Here is a 14808-nt window from a genome sequence, read left to right on the forward strand (position 1 = left end):
GTGCGGGCCGCCCGCTTTGTCCTTTGCATAGTCAACCTCAGAAAGAGGGTGTGGGTTGAAAAGATGCGGTGTATAAAACAGTGTGATCTCCGTGATTATTAGAGTTAGCTTGTATGAGGGTGTCAGCTTTGGTATTTTCTAACCACATTTTGACATTTTAATATTATCATAGTGAAGCCAAACAAACTAATACCACAAAACAGCACAAAATGAATCAAATCCATAATACTTGCTCGTGTTTGTGGTGGTTTTTACCCAGAGAAATGATGTAACCTCCTGTTGGTTACTGATGCAGCCATATCAGGATTATCATAAATAGGTCCAATGGCTGCACTTGAGATCATAAGGTAGTTTCCTTTAGTCTTGTACCCAAAAATCTACAATTACAACTAGTATTTTCAGACAATCACATAAAGGCAGCATAAGGACCTGGCTTTTGTTGGTTGAAGGGATAATACACAAGGCTTTGGATAGAAAATGAAGTTGAAGTGCAGAAAAGCCTATAAAATATTATCAAATTTGCAGGGAAACATGTTTTGTTTGAAACGTTTTGTATAAGGGAATCAGCATGCTAACAACTGGAGATAAAAAAAAAAAAAAAATGACAACATCTACTCGACCCAAAGTAGTCAAATTATTTATTCAGCCCCATGCTGATTTCTTGTGATGTTGATAAAAGAAAGCTAACTAATATGATGTTCATCTTTAAAATTGTGAGTAGGCCTACTGTGAATGATCCAGCTAGCCTACTTGGCTGAATAGATTTTGATGAATGTGCCATTCAGAAGACATTACAAGATTTAGAAGACAAGAGAGTGATGTAAAATATGATTTTTAAAGCTCAAAGCAGCTGACAAAAGCTGAATTTCATCCAGTTTGTTTAATTTTTTTTCTGCAAGTCAAGTGAATGTTTTTCCTCTCCAAGACTGAGATACAGCATGTTTTTTTTTTAATTATTATTCAGATCATTTCTGTATAAAAAATTGAAATGTGTTCAATTTGGTTGCATTTCAAAGATGTTTTTAGCAACAGCATATGATTAGATGTTTTGAGTTGCTTTTTGGTTTATTTTGAAGGACATTTTAAAAGAACATTAAATCTCAGCACACAGACAAAATCATGGGGTGGAAAAGTAAAGGCAGAAGGTGGGGGACGGATGAAGTACAGGTCTGGATATGCATTTTCTCAAATGAGAGGTGAGAGGTCAGACATCTTTGAGGAAGTTCTGGTTATTGACATTTCCTTTCAGAAGCTGTTGGCTGTGTCATTACGTCTTTATTTTATATTATAACTACCAACCTTCTTATTATAGTTGTTATTTTTTATGATATTATGTTTACTGTTGTTGTCTTAATGGCAGTGGCCCACCGTCTTCTATTGATATTTTTGATTTATGAGCATTTCAGGATACACACAGCATCCGCCATTTCATACTGACTGCAATGCTATAATCTTCACTTATTTAATTTCTAATTTAAACTAAAAATGTTCTTAATTTTGCCCCATACTCTGTGGGAACATTAATACTAAAGTTTTAGTTGGTCTCTTATGGTAAATTAATTCATCCACCCCCAATAGTATATATACACATACACACGTATTTATTGAATTTATTCACCATGCGAGAGAGAGAGAGAGAGAGAGAGAGAGAGAGAGAGAGAGAGAGAGAGAGAGAGAGAGAGATGCAAATGATATAAGCTTTTCTGCATTCTTTAGAATCAAGTAAGGTAATTTCATGTTCATCAATGCAAAATAAAACAGGGAACAAAGGGCACAAGGTCTGATAGTTTATACTTCCTGAAACATATTCTGATGAAGCACTGAAATTGATGTCATAAAAAGAACACTAAAGACATTGATTATAGCATGAGTCATCATCAGGCCCACAAAGAATCTGTTCAGTGTTTGATTACTATATATTTTAGCTAACTTGATTATATTTACCCCCAAAATTAGCAATGAAAACTAATTCTGCAGACTGAGATTCCCTCAAAAGAGACATACACACAAAACAACAGGTTTGCAAAATTAAAAGCAGAGAAATCTCTTTCAGCTATACAAATTTAACACAAATGTCTGATGTTGTAGTGATATAATGGGAATTTTTCCTCAATATCTAGAGCTGTGTTTGCCTGCTGAGCCCACCCGTGGCTGTGATTACGTGCTGATCCATTGTGGTTTTTTTCTTTAGTTTTTCATCTTTCTCCGCCATTTCACCAGTGAGTCATCACACATGAGAGTACAAGGAATCACAATACTTCTCAAAAAACATCTCAAGACATCAAAAAACATCAAAGACACCATACTCAGACTGAAATCATTCAAACTTGATTCAGCATCCCTGCCTCAAAGCTCCTCATGTCAAGCCTTACCTTCAGAGACAATGGGATTTAGGACTAGAGTTTATCACTTCAGAAAAGTGATGATACGCCACTGTTCTTCTTTTATACCAAGCTTCAGGTTTTTTCCTGTTTCCAATAGTAACAGACTGCATAGGCAGTCATAGTGATCTGAGTTCTTTTGTGATGGAGGATGTTTGTAAAAAAAACAACAACAACAACATAAAGACCTGTGGAGAAAACCTCAAGTCCTCTTACTGTACATCTCAAATGTAAGGCTACTTGTCATTTCCTTGGTTTGACAACGACAATATTTCAGTCCTTGAATGTCTTTACTCTCTCTGTCTCTTTCAGTCTTTATGAAAGATCACAGTTTCTGCCTACCAGTGCATGAAAAGCCTGGTGAATGTCCTACAACACAAACTAACCTCCAATTGTAGTTTATGGTGAGGCCGTTTTTACCTACAGAATAAGCATTACGAAACATTACGAAAATCTTACTAACCCAAACATTTGAATGGTAATGTATATGGAATCATTTCTAAATAATATGAATCAGGTAGATCAACTGACCATCTTGCTTCTTCATGAAAGTTGAATAAATTTTTCCACAAACCTGTCACATAAGTAGATGTTATTATGAAAGTTCCATTGGTCTAATTGGAAATAGCTCTGAATGCATTATTAGCTTTGTCAGTGCTATATTGTGCACTCTCATCCTTTGTGCCATTTCTAATTCTCCTTTGTGCAGTGATTCTCTTTGGATTATAATAAAGGTCCAATTTTCCTCCCTAACTCTTTGTAAGCCATAGACTTTCTTTGTTTTTGAAATCCAGTGTGAGAATTTGTTAGTTCTTGAATCTGCCCTGATTTTGAATCCACAAAAGATGAGAAACACTCAGTTGTGGGTGTCTTTAAAACTAGCTTTGAGACATGAAAACAGATAACAGTACCCCGCAGAAAGTGTTCGTAGATAATAGGCTTTCAGCTCTCTGGCTCTTGTGTGTGGTCCTGTGAGAGGCGCGAACAAAAGAGAGAGGAAGAACTGGAGTGAGACATCTCAAATGACACGTTAAAAAAGATCGATGCACTTATTCAGTCATATAAGGGGGCCAGACGACTGTTCACACCGCTAAAGTCTGACAATAACCTCCTGATTCCATCTTAATATAATTTAACTGTAGTGTGACATTCTGTTCTTTTCTATTCTATAGAGTATGATTCTTTAATCCAGAGTAAATCTGTGATAATTTGTGATAAAATGTTGGTTCTTAAAATGAGTCCATAAATTGTGGAGGATCATCCTATTAGCTTTGCCTCAAGTCTATTTCATACATATTGAACGGAGTGTATTCAAAGCATCAGTATTATGATTCATTCATTCCAATCTTCACACCAAATGCAAATCAGCTTGGTTCGAGATGAAGATGACATGGTTAGTTTCTCCCATAAAGCTATCAAAATACTTATTCATAAAGTATATAATCATGTGGACCAATTGATTGTATGGAAAATAGTGACTAGCGCAGTCTTTAAAACATCTCCGTATGTGTTCCATGGAAGAAAAATGTCATATGGTTTTGAGACAGCATGAAGGTGAATAAATTATGACAGAATTTTTTTTTTTTTTGGGTGAACTATCGCTTTAAGAGAGAGCATGAACTTTAGGATATCTTCTTTTTCAGGAAGCTTTCCTGGCATTGAGAAAAGAGACTACAGAGATCAAAACTGTATATATAGCCTAGCTACAATTGATTGCTGATTTATATTCTCATGCTCAAATGATAGGCCAATATCATATTTTAGATTAGCATTTCAAAGTATTTTAAGCAGCTGAAGAGATCTTCTTGCACAAACATGTCACACACTCACAAACTGTGTGAGACAGAGCTGTCAGAGGCCTGTCATTTATTGAGATTTTCTCTTCTGAGGTGTTGCTGCTCTGCTGTGGAGAACATTTTCATCTGTTGCCTGGCAAAGGTGTCCTTAAAAACGAAACAGAGTGCGTCAGAGTCAAAAGGAACTGAAGACAGGAGCTGTATTCTTTAAAACCACAAGGACTTATTAGGACGAAGCTCAGTGTCTGGTGCTTAAATCTGGAAGGAAAAAAAGAGTGCTTCCCCTGGAGAAAAGACTAACTGGAATATGACCTACATTAGGCCTGCCCTAATATCTTGTAATTAAACATAACTATATTTTTCATTCTTTTAAAATAGAATTTCTTTGAAAATTATGTTATCATCATGAGATTTTGAATAAGAACTTCACATGAATTTCTTCAGTACATTCAAAATAAGGTAGCTAGCAGTTTTGTTTTGAAATCTGTATTCTTCATGTGACTCTAATTTAGGGTTGGGAACCCTGAAAACTACACACTTACAGACTTAAATTCAAAGTGGATTTTAATGCTGGTTCCAAAAACAAATGTAAATATTGATAATTGAGTTCAAGCACAACTGTTTTAAGTTAAAATAGTGTTGGTTTGAAATGCTGTGGTAAAAATCATCCATTCACAAATTTAAAGGGGTCATATGACATTGCTAAAAAAGAACACTATTTTGTGTATTTGGTGTAATGAAATGTGTTTATGTGGTTTAATGTTCAAAAAACACATTATTTTCCCATCATCATACTGTACATTATTGTTGCTCCTCTATGCCCCGCCTTTCTGAAATGCATCGATTTTTACAAGGCTTATCTTTCTGAAAAGCGAGGTGTATGCTGATTGGCCAGCTATCCAGTGCGTTGTGATTGGCCGAATGCCTCAAGTGTGTGATGGAAATGTTACGCCCCTTACCATACTGTGATGCTGTGTCCCGGTGCGACAAGACAAACCAATATAACACATTACAAACGAGGGATTTTTTGCATCCAGTGGGGACATAATTACTGATTATAATGACTCATACTGTCTTTTTACACTTTGTTTTGCGTTGTGTTGCATATTTCGCCGCGTAAACATAAAACCATGTCTGCATTTGTGATTGGAGAAACAACAAAAAACAAGTGCTATTCTACACTGCTCAAAACTCACGTTTGATTCATCAGTGAAAAATTCTTTAAATATGAAAATGTACTTACAGTCTGTGAGTCAAAACAGCCGGCACTGTACTGTCCCAGGTTCTGGAAACAGTCCTCCGTAAAATGTGTTACACACATCTGAATATTTTGGTTGAACTGTTCTGGAACAGTGTTGTAAATACAACTTAACCACTGATTTCTAGTTGTGTCCTCTTTTGGAAGGCCAAACAAAGTATTTTTGTTTTCACAATCGTCTCCACGACAAGGCGGTACTACAATACTACAGCGGGAATCAAAGTTATGACTTCTTTCTTTGCGTGAACATTTGGGCGGTGTTATGCAAATATTCCCACACAGTGATGTAGACATGTGGGGGCATGTTAGAAAGAGCTGTTTTAGGAGGGCATGGACGAGTCTTAACTTTTAAATAGAATATATCTTTGGGTTTGAGACTTTAGTCTTTGCAACTTTACAGATCTTCTTTATGCACCAAGAACTTGTAACACTCCAAAGAGAAAGGAAAACTCGCATCATATGACTCCTTTAAATTTGGTCATTTGAAAATTCTGTCACCCATGCAAAAATAACATTTTTAAATATCAAAGCTTCTCTTTTCCATTCAATGAAAATGAAAAAGCTCAGATGCAATTAAAAAAAAAAAAAATTAGGATTTGAACCAAAGTCCTTTGCAAGCTGAATAAAAACTGTACAAATGACCAAGATTTCCTCTGTTATAAAAATTTATAAGAAATATATGAGAAAACCTGCTGCACAGACACAGGAAGCTGTGGATATATACCTCTGTCATATTGCAGCCTTACTTGGGGGTGGATGGATCTGTTACAGTTTCCTGTGGAAGCAATATGGGACTTCTCCCCTGATGGCGAGGAGATCATAATGTGACTGAAGTAAGATTTATCCAGAGTTTTATCAGTAAAGATGGTCACAGTATAATCAGGTGAGACGCTCAGCCTCTAGATATATCAGCTGCAGGTCTGAACACTCACTGAAAGATCTGACTCTGTTAAAAAGCTTTAGTGATGCAAAGGCTGGTTTCTTCTTCAAAGTCTTTCATGTAGGCGCTGATGAAAACGTTGCTTTGAAGAGGCACAATCCAATGAATAACACTATAACTTGGGTGGAGAGCTGAAAATAGTGAGACTAGTTTGAGAAAGTGATCGCACTGAGGAGATGCTAACCAAACAGAAAGTGTTAGAAAATAAACAAAATGAAAATGTACAAAAATATCCAAATACTGTTTGGGGTTGGTTAAGATGTTTTAATATTTTTTGAAAGAAGTGACTTATGATTGCTCACCAACAATAAAAACAGTAATATTGTAAAATATTACTACAATTTAGGATAACAGATTTCTATTTTAATACATTTTAAGATTTATTTATTTCTGTCACAGATATACTGAATTTTCAACATCATTACCCAAGTCTTCAGTGTCACATGATCAAATTTTATCTGTGTCACCATGCTGCATGCAGAAACCACACACACACACACACACACACACACACACACACACACACACACACACAAACACACACACACACACACACACACACACACACAATGAGCTCCTCCTATAGCTCACATACAGCAGTTCAGCCACTGTGTGACCTTTCAGTTATTGATCCTCTCCAGCACCCGTAGTTCTTCTCTCCCACAGCTGCATATTAAATTCCTGGCTCTCCTATAGCTGCAGCATCAGCAGAATAAACAAGGGCAATTCATCTGAGGCTGCCAGCACAGTGCAAGCTGAGAGGATATTTCCCTACCTGAAAAACAGAAACATTAGCACACACTGAAGAGCAGCAGAGATGTGCACATATGTAATAATCATTCTTGCTTAATCATATCCAGACAGCTGAAACTACTGCCTACTGCCTGCGCTTCAACTTGTATGTTGCAGGAATTGACATTTTTTTAAAACTAACAGATTTCAGTATATATATAAATGGAGACAACATTAAAACTTGAAAACATTTTATAGTTTCTTCATCATTTTTTATCACTTTAAAACTGCTTTCTACAGTATATGTGTAGATTTGATCGTTTTAACCCAGCCCTAGACCCAGACATACCATTTTAAATATATGATAATCCCTTATTAATATATTAATTTCTGCATTTTTAAACTGATGTTATAAGAAGAGTGACATAAACATGAACCATTTAAATATGTATTGTGTGAAAATTATTTAAATGTACACACATTATTATCGCTAACTAATATTAAAACCATAAAAAAAAAACATTTTTATCAAAAGAAACAGTACTGAAGTCTGAAAATATTTTTCTAATTTGTGTATTTAGATGTTTAAATATGAAATGAGCCTTTTCGAGATAAATGTGTCCAAAATGTCTAAAATGTGAACATGGAATATGTAATAAAAATGGCATTGTGATGGAAAGGTGAATGATCTTTCAGAAAAATGACAAAATTAATTTCATTAGTTAACCCACAGTCTTAATTATTATAAAATTACACAAAAGCCAGAGGCATAAAATGGCCTCATCTGCAGATTCATATAGCCTTCTGCCTTCTGTTGACATTACTGAGTTCTGATGTCACTCCCACACCCACAGGAAACTATTACTGCGCTTCCTATTTGGATCTTCCAGTAATCACCATAAATAGTCCACTCCCTCAAAAATGTCATCATTTCAGATTCCCTTAGAGTCACAGTCACACCATGTGAAGAGGACATTCATGTCCAGAATAGCCCAGTCTCAAAAAGTCTGTAGTTACACTCTTGAACCAAGCACAGAAGTATTTTAGGAATCTGTATCTGTAGGATAAGATAGCCTGAGAACAGCTGCTGGTTAATTTTAAGTTTAGTGTCTGTGGATCTGGGTGCTATGAAAACGATCCACAATCCAATGGTGGTACACAGTGTTGAAATAGCGTAGAATAGAACAACATAACATACCAGGTTCAAAATTAACCCCGGAGTTATTTGCTAGCAGGTATCAGACTACAGGAAGTGGAAAACATCATTTGAGACTGAGATTTCATTGAAAGGGCAGTTCATCCAAAAATGAAAATTTTGTCATCATTTGCTCACCCTCAAGTTATTCCAAACCTGTATGAATTTCTTTCTTCTGCTGAACACAAAAGAAAATATTTTGATGAATGTGGGTGAGAAAACTAATCCGTAAAATATACGGTAAATAACTGGCAGCTGTGGTTGCCAGAATTATACCGAAAAAAATACGGTAACACCATTTTAGCCATCCACAGTATTTTTTTTCTCCATACAATTGAATGAAACCTTTTCAGTATAACAGTTAAATGTGTTTTTAGCTCAACTTTGCATTGTGCTAACAATGCGAAGGTCATTTGTTTGATTCTCAGGAGATGCACATTTTGATCTTTAACTAGGTCACTTTGGATAAAAGCACCTGCATAAATATAAATGTTAACATCAGTGTGAACTGCAATTCTCAACCCATTTTACTTCATGATGTGATGTATTTCCGAGTGAATAGGAAAATGACCAACAACCTGTGCAGCGTATTGTACTGATGTATGTATAAACATCAGCATATTTTGTTTAAAGATTACAAAAATGAATTTTTCTTTCTTTGGAATAACATGCAATAAATTAATCGTTCACAAAGAAATGTGCAAACAAGTAGGTGAATAGAGTGCATTTTTATTTTATGTCAACTTTATTGTCTAAAACACCACTATTCGAAAGTGTGTGGGTCAGTAAGATTATTTTGAAATAAAGAAAATAATACTTTTACTCAGTAAGGATGCATTGAACAAAAATGACAGTATAACATTACAAAATGTTTCTAATAAAAAGTTTTTTTTTTTTTTTAAAAATGCTGGTCTTCATCATACAACCCTGGATTAAAAATGTATTAAAAATGCTGGGACATATTAAAACCCCCCGAAGGTGATACAGTAAAAAAATCCGGCTCTTTCACTTCCTTCAACACAGACTCTTTAGACTTTGATTCATAATGCTAGGTCATGGTCGACAGGCAGAGCCGCACCTTTATTTACTCAGGAGAAGGCACACGTGGCTGGATGAATTATTTACTCATCTTTTTCAGCTCCTGATTCTAAACCCACGCTACAAGGATTCAAAGAGGCTGCGTTCCTCCTAGGCCAAAAACATCTGGAATGCAACAAGAAAGCGTTTTGAAGGAAGCTGTCAGATTGAGTTCAGCAGCACTGTGGCTGTGCCCAGCAGGAGATCATCAGCCAAGAGTCAAAAGAACAGCAGGTTCCTCAGCGCTGGCTGCCTGTGGAGTGATAGATGCTTTGCCAGGCTATGCTGAGTCTGCTGAGTCACTGCATGCCCACCCAGCCCTCACCAGAATCGCTCTAGAGACCTAATTATCTGTCTCGCACAAAAGCATCAGCTGAGTTAGGGCCAGGTCTACCTCTTAGACAAATGTGATGTATAACAGATTGAGAACGGAGTTGCTGATTCCAGTTCAGTCGACTCAAGTCCATGTCACAATCAATCTTTCAGAGGTAGAGGCGTTCTTGTATTCATCGTTTTTATTTTATTGGTCTGTGTACAAATGCATGAGCCCTGCATTTTTAAGATGCTGTGTCAAATTAAAAGTAGTTAGAGCTAGAAATACATGTTTTGTGTGTTTTAAGCATTAAATCAATTAGAAACTCCAGCACTGTCGGCAGATTCCGGAACACTTGCAAGTCACTGTCTGTGCCTCAGCACAACTGTCTGGAGAAACTTTGTGAAAATGTGGTGTAGAAACAATTTCACTAAAGTAATTTTTTTTCTGGTAAATTTGACAAATAATTACAAACAAAAAGGCAGGTAACACATTGAATTAAACTACATTTTTAAGTAGAAAGCTTTAAAGGCTTAAGTTTCTCTTAAAAACAGTTTCCAGACTCATCCCTCAAGGAGCCACAAAGTAGAGATGAGATCCAAAAGGGATCAAGATCTCACCTCTCAAATCAAGACAAAAAAATGTTCCACGGATTAAGAAAGGTTTCTAAATGCTGGTATGGTCATCATGACTGAATATTATAATCCTTAAAAAAGCACCTTTAGTCATCTTGACAGACACTGATGGCATCACACGATCTTCTTAGGTGCCTGAAGCTCCAAATGTTCAAGGCTATATAAAGATTGCCTAGTAACGCACACACTGGATCTTATAATAGCAGTAAATATGTGTGAGCTAACATATACTGCTATCAGCTCTAATTAATGAGCATATCTCATGTTATCTTTACACAACTGATTGAGCAAAAGCGTGTCTCTGTGGAGTTCCTGGAACAAAAATTCAGGTTAATAAAAGACTCAGACCTTCGGCTCCAGCCTGACCGCTGCATAATTAGCATGCAATGTGCTGTATCTATGGCAACCACAGGACAAGCTAAATGAGATGTTGCTGGCCCTGACATTATCAACACATTCTTTTCTATTAGTGCTCACATAAGCCATAGAACTGATACTGGTGAAAAGCTTTTAAAGGAAACTTTGTTTTATATGGCCATATGGGCAATAGCCTCAGCTATATATCTTCTATCCACTGTTTTTCTATTTTTTAATGATATGCTTATTTTCCCATGCTCGTTTCAAACATCCGGTGGAGGTGGGAGGACATCCTGATGGCAAAAGCAGGAGACAGATGGGTGTATGAGAAGGCCATAGGTGGACAAGACTCATAATGAAAACACCAGGAATGATGGACACCATGAATGCTTCATATAATTGCTTATAATATAGTCTGTAGTGCTAAAATAAACCTGAAACAGCATCAGTTCATGTGTGCATTGCTTCTGTGACAATTTCTAAAATGGTCACTGTCAAAAAAAAACATTGGAAAGCTGGAAAATGTCTTTATATCATGTGCACAGTTCCTGCTGAATGATGATCAATGAACTGAGTAAAATAATTTAAATAACATAAAATATATTAACATAAAAGATACCATATAAACTGTAAAAAAAAAAAAAAAAAGGACATATTCCTGAAATATTCCTGTAATTACCCCTTGAATTTCAGGATATTTTACTGTTTAAGGCAAGACACCACGTTACTACGTAAAAAAAAAAAAAAAAAAAAAAACTCTTTATCAAAGATATTATATCACCGTACATCCCCAGCTGATTAATCACCGTTCATTAAGACAATTGTTTTTTTTCTTAAATGTTATGCAAATACAGTATTGTCAAAAAGGCACTGTCTAAATAAATATGCACTTATTTGCATACATTTCCAGAACAGTAAAATGTTATGATATAAATAATTTCAATGATAGGCTATATGAACAAACCCCTCTGTAAAACAAACAAAAAAAAACCTTTATGTAAGTGCTGAAGAGGAAAAAATTTTTTTAAGGTTTTTTTTTTTTTTTTGAGAAAATGGCTATTAAAGAATGCAACTGACATTTACAGACACAAATAATAAAACATATGTGTATTTTGGATGTTTTCTTTCCACTAGTCTGAAATAAGACAAGTTATGGAAGCAAAATAACCCCAAAATATCAAAATAAGCCAATGCATGAAAAAAACAAAGCCTGCAGGGTCTTGGCTTAAAACATTTTACCATTTAAAAAAAGGAAAGTAAGTGGCACAAATATATATATTGTGAAAGTATCCTTTCTCATTTCATTGGTTGAAATATGCTTGTTGACCAACAAATTGTCTATTGTGATGTCACGATTTCCACCTGTGGCTATTATTGATCCAATTTATGCCTGTTGTCCATTTGATGAAAGTGTACAAATGTCAGCAGATAAATAATTCTAATTCTATAACTGTAAGTGGATTCTAACTAGACTAGAACGACAAAAAGAAAACTGGTAACTTAAATTTAATAGAATCAAAATTAAATGCAGCATAGTGATTATGTAAAATCTATTAAGTTATCCTTTTAATTATTGAAGAAAAGAACTTATGCAGCAGATGGTCAGACTAATGTGCTCTTTGTGATCAGGCACAAGTGAATGCAGACATCTCTGGTTGAGTGCGATGAGACACACCCAGGATTAATTAGTATGGGTTGAATTCTGGCTACTCATTTAAACAGAGAGCAGTTTGAGGACAGGAGACTCAGAGTGAATAAAAACAGTGGCTCTCCTCCCACATATGACTCATTAATATCAGCCAAATCCATAAAGTATATGGCTGAAAACAATGAAGAGGCGTGCAGGAAGAGGATGGAGTGAAAGCAGCAATGTTTAACTCATCACAGAAAGCTTCAGATGTGATTTACCTTGAGAATTTACAACTGTGAGCGTGATATTGCTTGAATATCATCGCTGGATATGAGTGGAAACATAAGAGCTGAGGTGTGGAGTAGTCTGAGCATGTCAGCGTTTTCAGCTCGTTTGAAAGTGTCTTTGAATTAAGCGGTGAAATTATTGCCAGAAGGAGACAGTTCAGCTAACATGTTGAGTCCTGCTTTCCACGCAAGCTTATGAAATGAGCTCAACCCGCGGGCAAATATTCACCTGGCTCTAATAATATGAGATTTTGCAGTGACTTAGCTACCTTTATTTTGCAATGTGCAAGTAGCCTAAATGTTTTTCTTTGAATGTGCGTGACTTCCGATTCATTAGCCGCTATAGTTAAATAACTAGAACAACAATACAATAATAAATAATGAGCGGTAAATGGTATTTGCACTACAAACAATTCCTCTGTTTATAATTATGATGATTAATTAAAATAATATAATAATAAAAAATACCAGTTCAAGCAGCATAACAAACTTTTCATACAGGTAAAATAACTAGGCAAATGTCACCGGAAATGGGCACGCCTGTACTTACATCACAAATAAGGTGGAAATTTTCATTATAATGCTTTTCAGAAGATGAACACTTTTTCTTTAGGCTTCTGGTTAGTTTATAATTTGGAATTAACTATTAACTAGTTAACTAATTAACTATTTTCAAGCAAGATGTCTCAGCACAAGAAAGGTTCTAGCGCCTGTTGCATGTGGCATTTACTGTTTGAAAAGGATACTCACGAGCACTGTCTGGTGTGTTTTGGTATTGTCCGTGCTAAGTTGGGTCTCTCCAACCACTGAGCGTGTGTGCATTGCTGGCTGTTCTGTCATTCCATGCTTGAACGGCATTTGGCGTTTGTGGAGCGTTTGCTCGGTGGGGCAGTGGCCAGACACAGTCTGCTTTTGTCCTCAGAGGCTGATCCAGATGCGGCTCTAGCCGTTTTGGAGGAAGCCGAGGAGGACAGGGGTCTTCCTCTGATTGCTTCTGAGTTTCATCAGGATTTTGGGTGTCGTTTGATGCGGGCGAAGAGTTCTCTGACAACATTTTTCAACCAGGGTAAATCCCAGCTTCTCCCTCGCCCTCCAAGGCGATGGGTGGAAGTGAGACAGTACAGGATCTCTTCATTGATCTATAATGGAGAATGGCAGGTACAGAAAAGCTTGCAGTTCGGTGAGTTCTTTTTGTCTCTGGTGTCTTTGAGGACACGCTTGCCGCTTAATATAGATTCTGTGTCGGAGCTCACATCTTCGTGGCTGAAGCCCATGTCACCCCCTCCTCTGGTGCCGGGTCCAAAAAGTTTATGGAGTTCGAAGGAGTGGGGGAAGCAGGGATGGTCTCGAATCCCCAGTAGAACATTCTCTTGCTGCATTCCCTGGCACCCACGCAAAATAGTGGTATCCCAGGTACCCACTCTCCCAATGGGACCTTGCCGGTTCTCGTACAAACAGCTCGGCAGGATTTATACTGATCAAGCCTGCACAGCTAGAGCGTTGAGCTCTATGTCCTTGCTGCAGACTTACCAAGACATTACCCAGATTCTGCATCCTCGACTGGAGCTGTGGACTGAGAGGGAGAATCTGATGGCAGCAGGGCTCGCTATCAATGTAGTGGCTGCAATTCAGAGCACTAGGGCTACATCAACAAGGGGGCTTTACGAGTTCAAATGGCGCATATTTGAAGATTGGTGCGGACGAAAATCTTTACCATCGTATCAATGCCAGATTACGCATTTTTTTAGTTTTGTTGAACATATTGAAGATAGCGAGATAATGGTCATTAGGGCATATATGGTGCTGTGCCAAGTGTGCACCCGCTTGCCATTCAGTTTCTTAAAGAGACGGGGTTTCTGAGGCCCATTACAAAACAGTGCAGGTGGTGTTGCACCCAAATGCGGCGTATATGCCTAAAGTCTTATTAGGGGCATATAGTGCACTCCCATTTGATCTGCCCACCCTGTCAAACCTCTCTATTGACTCTGAGGAAAACAGGAAGCTTCATGCATTGTGTCCTGTATGAGTTCCACACCGATATATAGCGCAGACGCAGACTGTACATTCAGCTGTTTGTATGTTTTGCCAACCCAGTTCCAGGGAAGCCACTGTCTAAGCACTTCTTTCAAATTGGATTGTTGAAGCAATTTCAATTGCATATAAGAGTAAAGGGTTGACTGACTACAGGGGTGTGTGCGCACTCAACA

The sequence above is a fragment of the Cyprinus carpio genome, chromosome A23, assembly GCF_018340385.1.
Source record: "Cyprinus carpio isolate SPL01 chromosome A23, ASM1834038v1, whole genome shotgun sequence".
In the NCBI taxonomy this organism is placed as follows: Eukaryota; Metazoa; Chordata; class Actinopteri; order Cypriniformes; family Cyprinidae; genus Cyprinus; species Cyprinus carpio.